This window comes from Chlorocebus sabaeus, chromosome 27, assembly GCF_047675955.1.
Source record: "Chlorocebus sabaeus isolate Y175 chromosome 27, mChlSab1.0.hap1, whole genome shotgun sequence".
Classification (NCBI taxonomy): Eukaryota; Metazoa; Chordata; class Mammalia; order Primates; family Cercopithecidae; genus Chlorocebus; species Chlorocebus sabaeus.
The window spans coordinates 3,940,094-3,961,610 of NC_132930.1; positions in this window are offsets into that span (position 1 = coordinate 3,940,094).

The window sequence follows — 21,517 nt, forward strand, 5'->3', positions numbered from 1 at the left end:
GGGACATAAGGACATGATCAGTGTCAACAGGGATTATTGGTAGTAGCAGAGTTGGGGATGAACGTTGCTCTGCTGACTCTTTGTGCGTTTCCCACTATATGAGACTGCCTTTCTAGCCTAGCCTGACGCTGAAATTTCAGTTAAGAACAATCACAAATGTATCAAAAGGTCCTTGTGTCCATCTGAGTTGTCAGGGAAGCTGATACCAAGATAGAATGAGATTTCCTGGTGGAGGCACCTATGAAGAATAAAGGAGAGCAGAACAAAAAAAAAGAGAGAAATGGCTTTAGACCACAAGGACTATCTGACACTGGCAATAAGAGAGGGAATGAAGGAAGAGACTCGAACTGCTATGGAACTCTGAGAAAATCTCAGCCAGGTTCATAGGGAGTCCCAAAGAGGAGTCCCACATTAAGCAGAAATGTCTCTACTTTAATATCATCAGCCATTGCTTAGTCATTGGCTAAGAGTTCAAATGTGGTGAGCAGTGGGAACACTGAATGGATCACCTGCCTATGGGACCTGGTAGTTTTGGTTCACTACGCTCTGCACAGTAGAGTAATGAACCCAAACTCTGTGAACTTCATATTGCCTTTAAATACAAAGCCAACCCTGCTTAATAATTTTGTTTCTTTATCCCGCCGCCATGTCTTCGGAAGTTGAAGTCCACTCTTGCAGGTTCTGTCTTGAAGCAGATCTAACTTGTATACTCCTATGACCTCCTCGGTTCCCTCTTATACAACTTACTTTAAATGGGTCTCTAGTAAGATGAGTGAGTATATTTGCTGTCTATTGCTATCTAACAAATTACCACAAAAATAGTGGCTTAAAAATATGCATTTATTTCATAGTTTCTGTGGGTCAGGAAGTACAATTTACCTAAGTCTTCTGCAAGGCCACAGTCTGTGTTGGCTGGGGCTGGTTTCTCATCTGAGGTTCCACTGGGGAATGATTTTCCTCCAATATTGTATGGCTGCTGAGTAAATACAGGACTTCACAGTTTGTGAGGTTGAAAGTCTCAGTTTCCTGCTGACTGTTAGGTTTTTTTGTTTATTCATTTTTTTTTCTTTTTTTTTTTTTTTTAATACTTTAAGTTCTAGAGTACATGTGCACAACGTGCAGGTTTGTTACATATCTATACTTGTGACTTGTGGTGTGCTGCACCCATCAACTCGTCAGCACCCATCAACTCGTCATTTACATCAGATATAACTCCCAGTGCCATTCCTCCCGCTCCCCCCTCCCCATAATAGGCCCCACTGTGTGATGTTCCCCTTCCAGAGTCCAAGTGATCTCATTGTTCAATTCCCACCTATGAGTGACAACATGCGGTGTTTGGTTTTCTGTTCTTGCGATAGTTTGCTGAGAATGATGGTTTCCAGCTGCATCCATGTCCCTACAATTTGTTTTCTTTTTGAGACTAAGTCTTGCTCTGTCACCCAGGCTGGAGTGTAGTGGCGAGATCTTGGCTCACTGCAACCCCTGCCTCCTGGGTTCAAGCAATCCTTTCACCTCAGCCTCTCAAATAGCTAAGATCACAGGCGCCTGTCATCCCACCTGGCCAATTTTTGTATTTTTAGTAGAGACAGGGTTCACTATGTTGACCAGGCTGGTCTCGAACCCCTGACCTCAAGTGGTCCACTCGACTCGGCCTCCCAAAGTGCTGGGATTACAGGTGTGAGCCACCATGCCCGACCTTGGCTGTTGGTTATTGACTGCTCTCAGTTCCTTATCATGTAGCCTTCTTCTTAGGGCAGTTCGCAACATGACAGCTTGCCTCTTCAGAGCTAGCAAAGAAGACAGTTTTCTAGCAAGATAGACATTACTATCTTAGGAAATATGATCATGTATATGTAATATTCTGTGCTGTATTCTGTTGGTTAGAAGCAAATCACAGGTCACACTCATACTGAAGGGGAGGGGAAGATAGCAAGGCCTGAGTACCAAGAAGTTAAGATAGTTGTGGTAACTTTAGAATCTGTCTGCTACGGTGGGAAACTGTTTATTGGGCCAGAAGGACTGCTGAGCATTTATACACATGAACATTTGGGTTCTCCCTTCTGAGACTAAAACCTTGAAGAAGATAAGCATAAGAGTGTCCAGCATCTCAAATTATCTTGAACATTCTTGAAAAGGACTGTCCTACAAGATCAGTGCATTCATTTATTGTATGGTGTATACATTATCAGAGTGGATCTCATGGGGAATCTCATACTTAGGAGATGGTGATTATGTGAGTTTTCTGAGAACTGAAGACACTTATTCTTGTTCGTTATACTCCAAGCTGTCAAAATACTCTTTCTTCTGGGTTCATGTAAACTTAAGCAAGGCATTTAACTTTCTTGAGTCTCAGTTTCCACATTCTAACATTCTCCCGATCCCATCTTAGAAGTTTAAGCTTATTCTCCCATCCATGAATATTCTCTGTAGATATATGCATGACTTCTCCATCCCCTTCTTCGGGTCATTGCACAAAATACATTATCTCAGTGAAATCTGGTCCATCCATTTATTTAATATTGCAACCCACCCCTCCCTGCAACACACTTGATTTTCTTTACTCTGTTCAACTTTTGCTTTTATCATCATGCTTATTATTTTCCAGTACACAGTATATCATTACTCATTTATTAGGGTTCTTGTTTCTTCTTTGTCTGGCTATGATTTCTAGAATATAAGTTTCATGATTGCAAAGATCTTTGTTACCTTTGTTTGTTTATGTATCTCAAGTACAACTAAAGAAAAATTACCTATAGCATGAGTTTAATCTTTTAAAACAACTCTCTGTATTAGATATTATCATTATTCCCTTCAGCCCACAAATGAAGAAACCTGTCAAACAGACGTTAAACAGCTTACTCTGATGATTCAAGTAATAATTGGCATAGTCTAGGATCAGGTGCAGACAGTCTGACTAGAGAATGTGAGCTCATAAAACCAGGCAATAGTGTCTTGCACTGAAAAAAAGGTAAACCTACATGCAAACCTTGAACTTGATTCTGTCTGTGAATACAAAGCCAACCTTGCTTAATAATTTTGTTTCTTATCCCCATTACTATGTCTTCGGAGTTTAATTCTACACTTTCAGAATTTGTGGAAAAATATAAATAACAGCAAACAATTCCTTCACAGAGATCTATATTTTGCTTTGTATTGTTGAATTTTCCCCTGGAAGAATATGAGCATTACCTCCTCCACCCCCTAAAATTCTAACATATTTTTCAGCAACTGAAAATATTAAAACTTGACAGGAAGCAAATAACTATTCATAAGAATTCTTTTAGTACATCTTCCTAGTTAATATGACACATTAGCATGTAGAATAACTTAACAGATTTAAGTAAATGACTGTTCAGAAGTTCTCATATCTCTTTATAGATCTCTATATTTGGTGTAGTTTATTATCCTCATTGGATTTTACTCTCTTTCACTAAGATACTCCTTTTGAGTTATGTTTCACATCAAAATCTGTGTCAAAATCATTGACCCTGAAAGAAGCTACAAAAATGAAAAGATAATGGACATGATTAATGTCTAGGAAATTTCTAGACAAGTTTGTTGCTATTTAGGAAGCTTTCAGTAAATAAATAAATAAATAAATAATAAAAATAAAAAATCACAAGATACTTTTCCTAATAACCAACTACAAATTATGAAAGTTGCAATCGAAGAGTGCTGGGTTAGGAGACAGAGGACCCAAGCCTGACACTGTCTTATGGTGTGGCCTCCTGTCAGTAACGTTTCCTTTCTGTGCCTAGGATATTGCATCATTGAAGAGAGTTATGGTATGGCCTCTATTGTACCTTCTAGGCCTAGTAAGCTGTATGAGTCCCTGGATATGTTTTGAACTCATAGTAACCTGAGACATTCACCTTCAATAATGAAGTAATATAAAGCTGCATTCCTCACTGATTTGGACAATAAGTTTGACGCTAGAATCTGAGTATGTCTTAAGAATCGATGAACAGATGGCTCTCAGTTGTCTATTCGGTTCATTTTCTTTACATGGATGGTGGAAAGGACCTGAGGATGACAGTTGTGTGCATTTATCCCATGTGGTATCAGTTGGCGATGACCAACAATAACATTACGTAACAAACCACTGTAAAACTCAATGGTTTACAACAAGAAGCATTGATTCATATGCTCAGGAGGCTGAATGCAGTTTGGCTAATCTAAGCTGGTTCCTCTGGGCAATCTACTTCAGACTGTGGGTCAGCTGGGCCTATCTCCAGGTAGGTTGGGTGTCAATTTACCCCACGTGTGTTTATTGTAGACACCAGATTGATAGGGCATCAGTTACCAGGGATCTTCTCACAGCAGATCCCTGGGGCACAAGAAACAAACCAAATCCTGTAAGGTCATTTAAGGCCTCTACCTCTGTTGCACAGGCCAATATCCCCTGACCAAGGAAAGTCACACGGCCAAGCTTAATGTCAAGGATCAGGGAAGCATACTCTGCCCATTCTGAGGTATAGTACGGATATTGGTATAGAGTAATAAAGAAAAACAACAATAGTTTAATGCATTACAAGGGCGGGATGAGCCAGGAAAAAGATGTTTCTGAAGCTAGTCTCATTGGCTGGATCTTAGCCTTATAAAATAACGTTTCTCCCAATTTTGCCAAATCTCCCAGAAGTCTTGTTCACGGGAAATCATTACAGTTTTGTATTTGGTATGGAGGTGCCTGGGGGGCAGCATTATGGGAAAGGAAGGAGTGCCATGTAGGGCAATGGCAGCAGTGCCCTTGGTGGTCTGTAGCTCACAAATGCTTCTTTAGATGGTAGCCCTCATTTAGGAAGCACAGGACCTGAGCAGATTCATTAATAAACAGATACTTCATTTCCTTGGGGTTCTCCAAATTAAATGGGGAACATACCAGATGTGTGGCCCGAATTGTGTCACCCTTCCAAATTTATATGTTGAAGTCCTAATTCCTAGTACATCTCAGAATATGACTGTAATTGGAATAAGATCTCCAAATACAGTATATGTCTGTATTGGAAAATATTTTCAAAAACTAAATGAAAGGAAAACCAGTCACATATGAAAATACCACTTAGAGGCTACTGTTAAAGTTCTTTTTTATTTCACATTAGCACATTAATGAAATTTATATTACTCTTTAATTAAAATTATATATTTTGTTGCTACTCTTAACATTTTGTTGCATTTTCCCTAGGTAGTAAGCCCTAAATTATTTAAACAAGTATGTGTGTGGCATTCTGTTTATCTGTATGCTAAAATTTACTTCTCCATTTCTTCTTCCTCTTCGTCTCATCTTCATCCTTGTCCTCTTTATTATTCATATATGTTTAAAATTTCTCTGATTTTAATTTTTTCTCACACTGAAGTCACTCTTGGATATTTTAAGTTTTTGTAGTTGTCGTGAATACGTTCTTGTCTCCAGTATATTTTATTTTCATAATTTTCATAAACTAAGTAGTCTATATAATTTACTATAAAGACATTTTTTAAAAATGCAGAAAATTCTAAAGAATAAATAAAAATCATCCACTATGTGATCTCTTTTAATGTTTTAATGGTTAATGCTTTCAGCATAATCTTCCAGATTTAGGTCCATAGAAATAAAATAGCACGCTTTTATTGACTGTATTGAATTAGCACATTTTATAATTATTTACTTGAATTTTGAGATGGAGTCTTGCTCTGTCGCCCAGGCTGGAGTGCAGTGGCCCCATCTCGGCTCACTGCAACCTCCGCCGCATGGGTTCAGCAATTCTGCTGTTTCAGCCTCCCGAGTAGCTGGGATTACAGGCACTTGCCACCATGCCCAGATAATTTTTGTACTTTTTAGTAGAGACGGGGTTTCACCATATTGGCCAGGCTGATCTTGAACTCTTGACCTCAAGTGATCCACCCACCTCGGCCTCCCAAACTGCTGGGATTGCAAGTGTGAGCCACAGCTCCCAGCCTGCATTTTTCTATAGATAGCTTGCATATTCCATTATCTTAGTTACTGAGATTTTTTTCTTAAATGCTTTATTTTCATTTATTAAAATAATCATTTTACTCATAGTTCACCAACTGATTAATACCAAACTAGATTTATAGGTTTTCTGAAATAGCAATGTCCTTGAGTTTCTGGGATAAAATGTATCTATTCATGGTAAGGTATTCCTATTTAATTTGTGTAAATTTACATAGATATTCAACAAACTGCTACAATTGCAAACTTCATATGCATTGTATTTCAAAAGACTGTTCTTCTTCACTTATGAGAGAACCCTCTGGTAGAACCTAATAATTTCTCTATTTCTGTTTTGTTGTTGTTGTTGTTGTTGGTTTTGTTTTTGAGACGGAGTCTCCCTCTGTCACCCAGGCTGGAGTGCAGTGACGTGATCTCAGCTCACTACAAGCTCTGCCTCCTGGGTTCACACCATTCTCCCACCTCAGCCTCCGGAGTAGCTGAGACTACAGGCACCCACCACCGGCCTGACTAATTTTTTGTGTTTTTAGTAGAGACAGGTTTTCACCTTATCAGGATGGTCTCGATCTCCTGACCTCGTGATCTGCCCCCCTCGGCCTCCCAAAGTGCAGGGATTACAGGTGTGAGCCACCGCACACGGCCTATTTCTGGTATTTTAATTCAAAGACCATGTCATTTTTTTGACCTTTCCATGTCTCACTTTAAAGTCAAGTTATATAAGATTATAAACATAATTTCATATTTTTTGCTATTTTAATAGTGGCACTGTATGGAATTTACTATTCCAACCAGTGATGTGTTTACCAACTAGATCTTCAGAAAAACAAACAAATCCTTATTTTCCATGGTACACATACTACCAGTTTGGCTGGTTTTAAGCTACAAATGTGATATAACTGAACAGGGATTTGGGAAGCCACATACCCAATTGCCTTTCACGAACTTATAGGATCCAGTTATGGCACTACTAAAACTGATGATGCACGAATTAGTCGTTGAGATGGCTGAATATGAAAAAAGTTTTAATGGTCTTAATAACTATAAATAGAAATGGCCTTATGCTGTAAGATAGGATTTTCCATATCCATATAAATAATTCAAGAAGCTTTTGAAAGCTGGCTCACTCAACATATTGCAGTAAAAACATACTGGAACAGGAGCAGGAGACCTAGACATCAGTTTACCACTGACTAGTAGTAATTACCCGAGCAAGTAGCATAGGTTTTCTGAGTTTCTGTGTAGTGTGTGTGTATTCTTAACTTTAAATTCTGTGAGACACAAACATATACATTCCTTCATAAACTACACAAATTAAGCTTTTTTCCTCAGCTGTTTATAGAAATTATAACTACCTTTCACAATCATATTCAAGTTCGTAAGTCCTTTATCAAGCCTTTCCTGACTATATTTAGTTTTCCTCTTCATTCACTTTCATTCCCTTTTTTTCATATACATTCATTTTTCTCTACCACACAATACATGTGAATAAATATCATTTGAATTATGCACAGATTCATTGGGTCTTAATCTTTACTTCAGATGGATTTAAACCCCATAATGGGTGAAATCATAATGCACTCAAATATTTAGCAGTTGTTTAGTTAATAACTGCTCACAAAATATGAAAGTAGAATATAACACTGAATTTGGAAAAACAAGAAAACACAAACAAATCATTGTGCAATGTTAATTCAGACCCGTTTATATTTTTAAACTTGAATTATTGCCATGTTTGTTGTCGATGGCTTAACCCAATAGCATCAGACAAATTATTATTTATAAAATTTTTACTACATGGCAATAATCCTACTGAAAACTTTTATCTTCTTTCATCTTTATAGTAGCTCCAGTAGAATAGTTCATTTCATCCTTTATTTTCTAAGCAAGGAAATAGTACCTGAGAGAGATTAACATGTTCAAGGTTTTAAAACTTAAATGATAGATCCAGGCATCAAATCCAGGTGTGTCGAATTCCAAAGTGTGTCTTATAATATTGTACCACAAGGGATTTTCGTTTAGCTAGCTAAAAGTATCTTCTGGAAATTCACATAGAAATTAAAAATATAATCAAACATAGGGAAAAGAGAAATGAAATGCTCTGGATCTAAATAATACGAATGGTTGGCAATACAGGAAATAATAAGACAGCTACTCGAAGTTAACCTTACCCTAGAAAGAGCTCCAATTCTAGTCAGAAAAATTGAATCAATCATTAATAATGCAAGGTGACGTGCAGAGAAAGACTCAGCCCATAAAAATGATTGATTCATTTACCGTCTTTCCGGAAATAACATTCCATTGGGGCACATCAATGCCGCAAGCTGCTACTGAAGACGCTACGTACATAAGCCAAAAATCATTGAGGTTCACTTTTAGTCTTTGATTGTGATTCTAAAAGGTACTTGGCAAATGCTGCAGGATGTTCTGTACAAGGAGGCAAATGGTAATAATTGGAAAAAATTGGGTATTCTACATGACTGGACCTCTGAAGGATCCATGGCATTAAATTTATTTTCAGACCCTTTTATATGTTTTAATTGAGGGTTAGCAATAAAACAATTTTAAGAAATTAAAGTGTTGTTTTAAATGCTAACCAAAGATATCTACTCAAAAGATAAAATGAATATTATAATAAAATACTCTTATAAAAAACAAACGCTTAAAACTTTGAGGGTATATTAATACTTATTTCCTTTGCATAAACCAAGATTCCTTTATACATAAGATAAGCATTGGGGTGTGCTAAATTTTGAACTAGCAGAAATGATGTGGAAAAGTTCAGATTTTTAAGTCATTCAACTTGCCTCACACATATTAGTTATTGAATAAATGTTTGTTAAATGAATAAATGAACCTCTGCCTGTGAATATATGTATGTGTGTGCATATATATGTATATATACATATTTCTATACATGTATGTATTTGCACTGGAAGTATTATAAACACATATATATTCATAGACTGAGGACTATATACAGATACATAAAATGTGTGTTTATAGAAATATACATATACATATGTATGTATGTACGAGTATTTTTGAAATATAAGATGAGTCAGAAATATAAATCTCTGGCTATTGTTTGCTCTGTGGGAAGAACATAGATGTTAAGAATAAACACACTGGATTTGAATTCTGGTTCTACCATAATCCACTCTCTAACCTTGGGTAATTTATCTGGTTTACAAGTCCCTGTCTTACTCTCTCAGGTCACAGTAATGCCTACTTTTTCAGATTTGTTGAGATAAATGCACCAGATAAACCCAGAATTGTGTCTGATACAAAACAGCATTTTCCTTTTTTTCTTTTCTTCTTTCATTACATAAAAAAACTTCTCAGTATAGTACTATTATATCTAGATTGATTGGCTTGGTAATCAAGTTCTTCAAAGGACTAGCTCACTTTATCCACTCCCATGAATGCATTAATACTCCCCAATATCATCTCTACTATACTACTGTATTCTATGAACAAATCCTGCTTATTTTATTATGGAGACAAAATTTGTACCTTTCCCACCACCCAAAAAGCAGGTTCTCTCATACATACCAGGGTAAATTTTCCACATTTTTCTCAGTCCATCTCAAAATTTATTTCAACTCTACATAATAAAGCTTATTTCTTTAAATCAGTCCTCTCAGCCTTTGTGTCTTAGTTCTACATAATCTTCCAGTATGTTTTTGTAGGTTTTAGACCTGAATATTTTGTTATTAGTGTGTTTTGCTTCCCAATAAGACTACTATCTAAACTTTTCAAGGAGATGGATGTGACTTCAAACTTCTTTGGTATGCCTCAGAATGTAGTGGACTGCTGGAATATGTGCATAACAATAATAATGATGATAATAATAAGCAAATGAACAAAACACCCTTTAGATAAGGACTGAGAACTTCCGAATTGCATAGAGTAGATTTGCTCAAGCCTCTACTTTATAATTTCTTGGATCCAGTCACCTCATTGATAACTGCTGTCTTGGAACATGTGACTCAACCATTAGCTATATCTGCGTCAACATACCTGGGTTGGGATGAGGAAAGTCTCCACTGAGATTTTATTCGTACCATGAGAATAGGATCCTGACCACTTTAAAGTACATTTTGAAGACAATGACTGTTAAGTGTCAGCAGAATGCCTGGCATATAGGAAGAATTCAGTACATGTTAATAATTTTATTTTTGAACAAACCTCTTATACTCAGCATTTATGCTTTCCTCTTGTCATAACAGCAGGATTTCAAATAAGAAATATTAAAAAATCCAGATGATCACAACATTTTAATGTTATATGGTCTTAAGTTATGAATTCACTTTTAAATGACATCTCAGCATTTCAACATAGCTATTTGGGGCTTCAGTTCCCACATCTGCTGTACCTGTCAAGAAGGATTGATTTGGTGTTGTGTGATTTATTCTATAATGATATTTTTAATGAAATAGACAAAATACATATTTTGTTTATAAAACTTTCTTCTTTAAATCAGAGCTCTCAACCTTTGGGTGTCTATCTGGCTCTACACCAGCTGGAGAAGAAAAAGGCAAACCTTGATGCTCATGTAGATCAATGTAAGGAAACTATTATCTTTACTCCAATATAAATGGTCACATTGTGGATTGGATGTATATTGTTCGCACCAAGATACAAAAGCTGAATTACTTGGTTTTTGGTTTGCACACAACCTTGTAAGTTCAGATGTAATTTCCTTTTAAATACTTATACATTAGTTGTTTTCTTGCAAGAGTTTAGGTTGCTTTACTTCATGATAGGGTGTGATTCCAGACATTCTATCAAATTAAATGGACTTGGAGAGATATCAAATGCATAATTCAATGTGGAAGCAAATATTTAAAGATAATCTAATTAGCTCTTAAAATTTTACAAATAAGCAGCAGAAGTTTGGAACCGATAAATACATACTCTGATTCCCATTGCAGAATACTAAAAATAATATTATAGAAAAACCAACTAACCATATAAGTGGTTTCAATTGGGCAATAACAATTTTCTTTGCTCATCTCTTATTGTGAATAAAAGTAGCACTGACAAAGCTCTGGTTCTCATTATATTTACTGAATTATTTCCAGCTGTATATATAATTTTCTTAAGATTTCTAATTCCAAAATAGTAGACTGCAATCTTCCCTACATCTGCCTAACTCAGAAACAATATAACAATTATAAAAATAAATGAATAAGTATGTGTTATTCTTCAAAATAAGAAAGGGAAAGATCAATAAACAAGAAACGGAAATGAGTCCCTCACACCCCCCCCCCCCCAAAAAAAAAATAAAATAAGGGAAAGTAGCAGGGAAGTAGAATCTCTAATTCCATGACTACCATTGGAAAAAGAAAATACACATAGCCTATGTCATCTGGTAAAGCCCACAGCTGCACAAGGAAACTTCAGTTCAAATTACACAATACAAGTTCCAGAAATCTGCTGTGAAACACAGTGCCTATAATTAACAATACTGTATTGTATACTTATTTTTCAAAATGTATAATTTTTGAAATATATTCTTATTAGTTTTAAAGAAACTTCACAGGAATGTAGTAACTGGACTTCTTTTGTTGTTTCTTTCTGTTTTTAAAATTCTCATTCTTTGTTGTTTTGTTTTTCGTTATTTCTTTTTTAGCTTTTTGTGGGAGGAGTCTGAAACAAAAACCCTTTTTCTTCATTCATTAAGAGGTTTCATGAATTTGCATGATTACTTTGTCTTTGTGAGTTACAGATTTGGCTCTCACTGCTATTCTGTATTCTGAATGTATAAATAAAGGCTAAATATAGCAAATTAGGCTCAAATGCTTTAGGTTGAACATTCTTCTACTTCTTATGATTACAATACGATGATCTAACTCTTTGATGTCAGCTTCAATTTTAATAGTCATTACATTTCTTTATTTTTTCCAACTTGCTCGCTTGTGAACATCACTTCCTCTGCAATCCCCTTAAGCAATTTACAAAACAGACTCCACTTTCAGACTGATTCTCACCTTTGAGTTTGTGAAATTCCTTTTTATTTCCCTAGCTATACTATCTTCTGAACAGAATTCGCTTATCTTGTGGAATCTGCTTCATTCCATGAAGACTTTGGTGCTGTGTCCTTGATTCCTGTTGCAGGCTTGGCACCGAGCACCTACTGGGCTGCTTTTAGATTCCCTTGGACTACCTAGTTTCTGAGCCACCATTTGCAGCTGAAAGGCTGCTTAGAGTTTTTCTCTGGTCCTAGTAAAATTAGTTTGCTTTATTTTACAACGGAGCCTAGGTTTCAACATGCTAGGCTCATTTTGTGTTGGTTTATTTTATTCTTATTTAGATGAAAATACTTACCCAGTATAGAAATTTGGAACTTCTAGAAAAACGTTCAGTCACAAGTAAAACAGTACAAATATATACATATACTCACAGTCACTTGTCAGAGCACTGGCACCGAATTGTAGTAAAAATCTTGGATTTTAGGAAGATTTTGAAGTCATCTGATACTTTGATAGCTTTGAATATGGTGACACAGAGCCGGATACCTCATGATGTCTGGTGTTTATTGACTAAATGAGATCAATATGGAAGCAATATAGTCAGTTGAGGGAAAAAGACTCACTTGGCGACATATTTCATTCATCAGTTATAAAATTATAACAAATGTTTTTATTTTGTTTTATTCAAATATTATTTTAAATTGACTTTTCCAGCTGACTAAAGAAACTCTGTGTTACAAAGATGGGTTCTATATATCAATACATTCCAAAATTTAAAATTCATATAGAATAATAAAATACAAAGTAAGATAATGCAAGACAATCTATAAAATACTAATTCTAGTAATATAAAATTACATGAGAGATCATAGTCAACAAGGATATTGTATTGTTACTTAAAGAACAGAAAGATATTTTAATTTAATTCTACAGTAGTACTTTAGGAAGAGATTTATATTAAAATATGTGAACATTAGGTACTTGAAGAACAATGTATTTAAGGTTAAAATTGATTTATTAAAAGAATGTTGATTCTCCTATTGAATATTATCATATCTCTCAATTGGCATGGCATATAAGTTACTAATTCCTTACATTCTCTTATAGAGAATTCTCTATTTTCTTATAAGAAAATTTTCTCATTATATGTGATATTAAATATAAGAAAATATATTTTTCTCATATAAAAGAATAAGCATTCTCTTATATATCATTTTTACATAGCTACACAACAAACACATATCAAAGTTTGTTATGAAGACCTACTTCTCATGAAATTAGTACATATTTTAGCAATTTCCTCTATACTACATTTTCTTCCAAAATCCTGCTCACTCACTATGTTTCCTGGAGCACTTTACTACTCTATCTGCTTTACTAGTAAATGACTCACCTGTTTCTTGGGGTGAATTATGTTGCCTTTTCTCCGTAACAGTTGAAAATAACTAAACAGTGCATAAAATAGTCCAACTGGAGCTTTCTATGTGAGCATTGCTTTGGAAGTGTGCCAGCACTTTCTGAGTATTAGCTGCTCTACTAATGGTTGTCTAATTCTCCAAATTGCAGTTTGAATTCCAGCTATTTTAGACCTAGAGATATAAGAATCTAGATTTTTCACAGGGATTTGGAGAATTGCTTTTCCAAGTAAATAGGGGTTACTATGTCCTAGAAGAGTAAGTACATTTGATATTGTGTATGGTTTAATAAGGCCCAGAGAAAGCCAACAGGATGAATATTATTATATCTGTACAGAAACTTCATTATAATGGTCTTTAAAACTGTAGTTTAATTCCTTAATTTTCCCAATAATTTAATTTGCTTATCTTACTTCCACTCACCAAAAAGCAATATCTAATTCATTCATTGGAGTTTGTCTTTGGGAGTAGTTCAGTGGTGGGGACAATATACTAGCCCTGTCATCATGGTAACTTCATTTGAATTCATTAATAGTTTCAAGTTAATTTTATTTTTTTAAGACATAGAGTAAACTATAAAATGAGGCTATCTTTTTCTCTCAATGGAATTTTTAATGAATAGTTTAAATGCCACACTAATTTGTGTTTTCTTTCCATCCTCAGAGCAAAGACCTAAGAGCAATGACCCAAGAATCTGTATCATGATCTCATTAATCCCTCTGGTTCCAGCAACTCTGGAGAAGAGCTCATCATTGACCTCATCCTTTTTCTTTCTTTCTTTTTTAGCTATCTGCTGATGCTCTGCGGGGTAGGAATGGAGAGGTGCCAGCTCTAAATATGGTTTTAGACCTCATTTTCAATAATGGTATAATTCTCTATTTTATTTTATTTTTTAATTTTTTTTTAAATTTATTTATTATTATTAAACTTCAAGTTGTAGGGTACATGTGCACAACGTGCAGGTTTGCTACATATGTATACTTGTGCCATGTTGGTGTGCTGCAATGAGATACCATCTCACACCAGTTAGAATGGCGATCATTCAAAAGTCAGGAAACAACAGGTGCTGGAGAGGATGTGGAGAAATAGGAACACTTTTACACTGTTGGTGGGATTGTAAACTAGTTCAACCATTATGGAAAACAGTATGGCGATTCCTCAAGGATCTAGAACTAGATGTACCATATGACCCAGCCATCCCATTACTGGGTATATACCCAAAGGATTATAAATTATGCTGCTATAAAGACACATGCACACGTATGTTTATTGCAGCACTATTCACAATAGCAAAGACTTGGAATCAACCCAAATGTCCATCAGTGACAGATTGGATTAAGAAAATGTGGCACATATACACCATGGAATACTATGCAGCCATAAAAAAGGATGAGTTTGTGTCCTTTGTAGGGACATGGATGCAGCTGGAAACCATCATTCTTAGCAAACTATCACAAGAACAGAAAACCAAACACCGCATGTTCTCACTCGTAGGTGGGAATTGAACAATGAGATCACTTGGACTTGGGAAGGGGAACATCACACACCGGGGCCTATCATGGGGAGGGGGGAGGGGGGAGGGATTGCATTGGGAGTTATACCTGATGTAATTCTCTATTTTAAAAAGTAACTGAATGAATAGAAAAAACTGCTGATTAGGACTTGTAGTATGTTCAACAAACTCTTAATTGATGTATGATAGACTGTTAAAAATATTGAGTTCATAACCTTGCACATTTCCTTTTTGTAACAATAAGATCAACTTTCAAATTTACATAATATTCTCTTTTAAGATAACTAAACATGAATTTAATCTTTTGCTAGAAACTCCATACCTAGAAAGCCATTCTTCTACATATATCTGTGGAACATCTAAAAGGATACATACTTAAGTTAGGTGACCATGTACTTTATTGCCCAAATAGAGACACTTGAGAGAAAAATGTTATGCTATATTAATTAAATTAGCCATAAATGAGGATGTTCCAGGAAAATGGAGACATGAAATTACCCTAAAAATAAGGATACAGTAGGCCAAATATATTACTGAACTTGACTTTTGGGAAGTAAAACCTAAGTTCCACCATGATTACTAGAATTCTCTAGAGATTCTCTTTTTATATATTTTTAGACCTACGTGACTGAAATCCCAACTCTGCTATTACACACTTTTGACAAATGAAAAATTTGCTCTAAGGTTGTCAAGAAATACACTCCAAGAAATCTCTTGCTTGACTCTCACAGGTTTCTCTTTGTTCTTTTCTAGTAAATTTGTTTTGTTTGTTTTAAATTAGGTTCATGATGGTATAAGTTACATAGAGTAAAATCAATCATTTTTAGGTGTACAGTGGCATGAATTTTCCCACCACCATCACGACATATAATATATCCATCAGCCTAAAAAGTATCTTTATGATATTTAGTGGCCAGTCAGACTGAGGAACTGGCAACTACTGACCCACCCTTTTCAGAATGTGATACAAATAAAACGATATAGTAGGTATGGTTTTGAGTCTGGCTTATTTCACTGTGTGAAATGCATTTAAGATTTCTCTGTTATCAAATGAACCTGTAGTTCGTTGCTTGTTATCGCCTTTTTTGTAAAGTAGTTTTCCACCATTTCTCTATTTACCATTTATATTTGTGTTGCTTTCTGTTTAGGTAATTATGATTACAACTACTGCAACTTTCATATACAGACCTTTGAGCAGACATTTGCTTGTATTATCTTAAGTAAATAGTTAGGATTGTTGTGTTGTGTGATAAGCACGTGCTTAATTTAATAAAGAACTACAAATTTGTTTTCTAAAGTGGCTGTACTATTTTTCGTTCTGCCCATCCCCCACAGTGTATGAGAATTATAGCTGTGCTGCATCCTCATTAGCAAATGTATTGCCATTGAAATTATTTTTTACCTTTAATTGTAAGAGCGTAGTAGTATCTCAATGTAATTTTAATATTTATTTTCCTGTTGGGAGTAATGTTGAGATGTGTTTATTTATCATGTATGTATCTTCTTTGGTGATGCATCTGTCACACTGTTTACCTATTTTTAATTTTTGCCTTGTTTTCTTTTTATTGAATAAAGAGACTATGTATTTTACAAATCAAACCTTTTTATATGTTTTGCAACTATTTTCTCAGTCTGTGGCTTGTTTTCATAGTTTCTTAGGTGCCTTTTAAAAACAGAAATATTAACTTTGATAAAGTTTATCAGTAATTTTATTTATTATTAACACTTTTTGTGTCCTACCTAGGGAATCTTTGCTTGTCCAAGCTTGTAAAAACTTTCTCTTATATTTTCTTTAAGGAAACTTAGATTTTTGTATTTTACACGTATGTGCATTATCTATTTTGTGTCTTTTCTTGCATATGAATGTCCAATTGTTCCAGCACCAACAAATTTCCTAAATTTGTTTATTTTTGAAAATGTGTCAACTTCCTTCATATGCCCTTGCCAATTTTTCTTTTCATTTAATCCAACAAGGATGTAAATGTATCACTTAAATTCTCATCTTCCTAGATAGTGAACCTAGGAATTTCCAGCCTTTTTTTCTTGATTACTCTGAAAAATATAAATAAACATCTAAGAGAAAAAAGAAAAAATTATAGATACTTTGTTCTTTATTTGTACCTTAAATTACAGGATTTGCCTTGTCAAAACAATTAAAAAGGAACTATGATTTTCTTTTCTTCTTACCATGATTTTTCTCTTCTTTTCTTTAGACATTTTGCCAGAAAAATGGACATTGATCTTTTTCCTCTGAGTTTTGTTTTTCTGAATGAATTTGCTAATCTACCCCTGTTTGGTATTGTGTCATATCATGCCCACTTCTATTGAGAGACTGCAGATAAACTGTTGCCTTGCTGTGCCGTCCTTGGTTTTTAAATTGCCTTCTTTATACTGCTAAATGAAATGCACTATAACTTGGGGAGTAAAATCTGGAGACATCAGCCTTTGGAATTAAAAGAAAATTAAGAATCGCCATACTAGTGTTGGCCTAAAGCACTTGTCAAAATAGTGCCCTAAGAGATTAATTAATTAAAATCAGATTCAGATCTTGTCTCTCTGAAAGAACCACTTCCACTGAAATAGCAATAAAAGTTAGCTATAATCTTGAATTCACCCTGGGAAAAAGTAATCAGTTGTGTTCTAAATGCCAAATCTAATAAACCCTTTCTCACTGAAACTTTTTATTAATCACTAGATACTGATAAAATTGTTTATCAGTATTTTTCTTTATTATTCATACTTTTTGTGCCCTACCTAGGAAATCTTTGCTTATTCAAGATAGTAAGACTTTTCTCTTATGTTTTCTCCAAGAAATCTTAGATTTTTACTTTTATATTTATGTGTATTATCTATGTTTTGTCTTTTTTACTTTTGCTTATGGATGTCCAATTGTTCCAGCACCAACATTTTAAATTTCTACCAATAAAGTTACACAAATTTACACCAATGTATAAAAACTTTACTCATTATTTTCTTTCTTTATAATTATTTTTCTATTATAGAAATGACACTTGATAGCTTTATAAAACATGGAAAATACACAAATACAAAAAAGAGCACAATAAAGGAATTGGTTAAAAATCATCACTTAGAAGTAATTAAATTTTTGTGTATGCATATGGCATGCATTATATATATCATTATATATATGCACACTGCATATGTGATATAATTATATTAAGCTATATATGACATATAATATAATAAATATTCAAGATTATACTAACATATATTATGCATTATATAATATATTAAATAACTATATATAAAGCAAATGATTAAAAGTAATAGATATGTATTAGTAAGTGATTTGTATGTCCAATATAGTGTTTTCAAGTGTTATTATAGAATTATAAAATAATTATTTTCATGGGGAAACTCTTTATAATATATAATTATATTCTTATAAATATTTAAAAGTGGGATTATTAGGTTAAAGAACATATATGGTTTTAAGACTGGGCATATTTTATTAAGATTACTTTCCCAAATAGTTGTACTTCTATATTCTTCCAACATCAATGATAAGAATACATGTTTTACAGCACTTGGACAGTTCTGAATAATGTCATACTTTAAAACAAGTGTTAGTGATGAAGACACATAATTCTTGATTATTGCTTTTACGTAACATATCTTCCATTATTACTGAAAGTGAGTATTCTTTCATATGATTATTGGTCTTGTGGATTTTTTCTCCTGTGAATGGACTGTTTATGTCTTTTTTGTTTTTTCCTTCCTGGTGAATGTATCTCTTTGAGACATACTCCGACTTTCATTTCTATAAAACGATATTTTGACTTTCTCTCTAGGTCTGAGAAGCTTATACATCAAACTCAGTATCAGTTGACCTTCCTCGGAATCAGTAGTGAATCCTATTATTTTGTATGTGTATATGTTAAATTTGAGGGAAGATACTTGAATACCAATCAAGATCTTCTCCAAAATTTACCTTCCATATTTGTATGTCATTTAAAAAGCATAGCATTTTGATTTGTGAGAAGTAGACTTTTAGAATGGGAGGTGGTATGAGTTCTAAAGCCTTGCTTTGCTTGTCAGATATTAGCTCTTTAAGAATAGTAGTGTGAAGTGTGTGCCATCAATGGTGAATAGGAAAGCAACAAGATAATTCTGCCCAGGTTACCTGAAATAGGATTAGAAACATGAACAAGAGGGAAAGCCACTAGTATGTGACTTTGAGAAGAGGTATTATGTCCTTCTTCCCTTCTATGGGAGTACATTAGAACACTAAACAAGATTGAAGAATCTTGAATAAATGCAATCTGGGACTAAAGTGTTCCTCATTTTCCAAAATGTGGCCTGAGGATCTTAGTAAGCCTTGGAGAAAAGCCCAAGATCAAATGAGACACTGTACGAGGAGAATACTGTATAGATGGTTGCCTGAGGCATTGAGTTGACAGGCCTAGAGACAACCTCGCAGAGTTCTGTTTACTGCAAAATTCTGGAAGTTACAACAGAATACAGAATACAGACACAAGTAGGGAGAGAAAGAGATTGAAAGCATACAGTAGGCCACCTGTATTGGTGCTATAGCCACTCCTGCCTGGAAAGACATTTCCAATGTCACCAACCCCATTCTATATCAACACTTAGATACCATATTTGGAATTTTATTTCAATTATTGTTCTCATTTTCTGGTCTTAGATAAATCCTAAGCTCATTAAGAGCAAAAGCTAAATTCCATTCACTTCTTAAAAAACTCTCATGACTTAAATCTTGTCTGTAACATAGTGGGTATTCAAACATGAAATATCTGAAATTTTAATGCAGTTTTTTGGGCAAACTTTTAAGGGGAAGAAACATCTGATTTGACTGTGTCTTCATTCCATCAACTGCTTTCAAGGCTCCAGTCTGACTTCATGATGAGGACAGATTAGAAGGTAGGAAATAGAATATATGCTCATGTTTTTTAAACTTAACTACTACTAATATAGCCTGGTGAATATCTTAGGACTCTCATCATCTGAATTGCCAACTTCTATCCTAGAAGAGAATCAGGAAAGGAATAGGCGGATGTAGGACCAGTGGGAGAAGGCATGGAAATATTATTTCCCCTTTGGATATTATTATTCCTATTTAATAGCTTAGAAATCAGAAGACAGAATATTGTCATTTTATCACAATCACAGAGCTATGCCATAGCAAAGTCAAAATGCAAACCCTGATTTATCTGGCCTCAAACAACATACGCTTGCCCCTACATGAGGACTTCTCAGTAAGTGTAGGAATAAATAATAGGTGGAAGGTTATGTCGATTTGATTCTTTCAGCCCTAAGATCAGCTAGACAAAGCATAGGGCAGTTGGAATCCCTGGCTTATTGTCTCTGACATGAGCTGTCTCATCAAATAATCCCAGAGTATACAAATATTATACTTTTCTGTCTATCTTGATGTAAAAATTGCTGAAAGTCATCACATACCATCATACTGCATTTCCAATAAGTTTTTAAGTAAGTATAAGGAGTTGAAGAAGCAAAACCTGGCTACAAAGAGTATACTAATAGATAAACAGAGAAGAGATGGAATTGTAGATAGAATACAACCAGAGCAGGTGTATTTTTCTGATATACACAGTAGATGAATGGCAGTTTACCAGTTTGCAACATGTGTAAATTGAGTGAGTGGAAAGCAGTGGAACTTTAGCTAGGTGACTCTAAAATTAAAAGAAAGTGAGAAGTCTGCGAAAAATATTTACTAAAAGATCAGATATTACAATTAGTAATAATGTTTCAGGGTCAGGAATAAGGTTTTTGCCAACTTGTGACTAATATCAGGATCCCTACTTTCTATGGATATGTTACTCTTCTAATGTTAAATATCCTCATTGGAATCTTATTTATGCTATAAATGTTCTTTGCAGAGCTTATACCATATATGTATAAAATTCAAAAACTTCAGATTTTAAATGCCACACATTTCAGATGATGATAGCTAAGCAAATGAAATGTAAATTTCCCTAATTTTTCTAATGCCATACTTTATTTTTTGTGTCACTTAGGTATCTGGGGACACACAAAGAAGATAGGTTCACAGACCTCCAAGGAATGGTACTTATTCCATGGATAGTTGAGGCTTCTGAGAACAGACTGACCCAAGATTCAGGTATTGTTAGAGTAGACAGCTAAGCAGACATGAGCAGGGAGGAGAGGGTCCCCACCACCCAGGAATGTCAGGTGATCATCGGGTCATGGTCAGGTTGCAGCAGGTGCCAGGGAAAGATAGTGTCCCAATAGATTAAAAAAAACCTGGAGTTGGTGATCAGCAGCTTCTCTAAGATCTCAGCAGGTGGGCAAGTGGGATCAAGCATGCACATCTCGGCAAGATGATAGAGTTTAATAGATATATGACCTTTCCCTAGGAACACTTGACTGGTGGGGGAAAAAATGCCTCAAGTGAGCATGTGCACAACTTCAGTAAACACACTGTGCAGGCAGCCTCTCCCAAGAGCTGGCAGGCTAACATGCATGACAGCCTGCCCCAAGGGTAAAATCAAGGGAGGAGAAATACAAATTCCAGAGCCATGCCAATGTATAAAACTCCAAGTAAAGGGCTGAACAGGGCACTTGGATCTCTCAAGGCACCCATTTGGCCTTCTTCCTAGAGTACTTTGCTTCCTTTTGTTCCTGTTCTAAAACTTTTTAA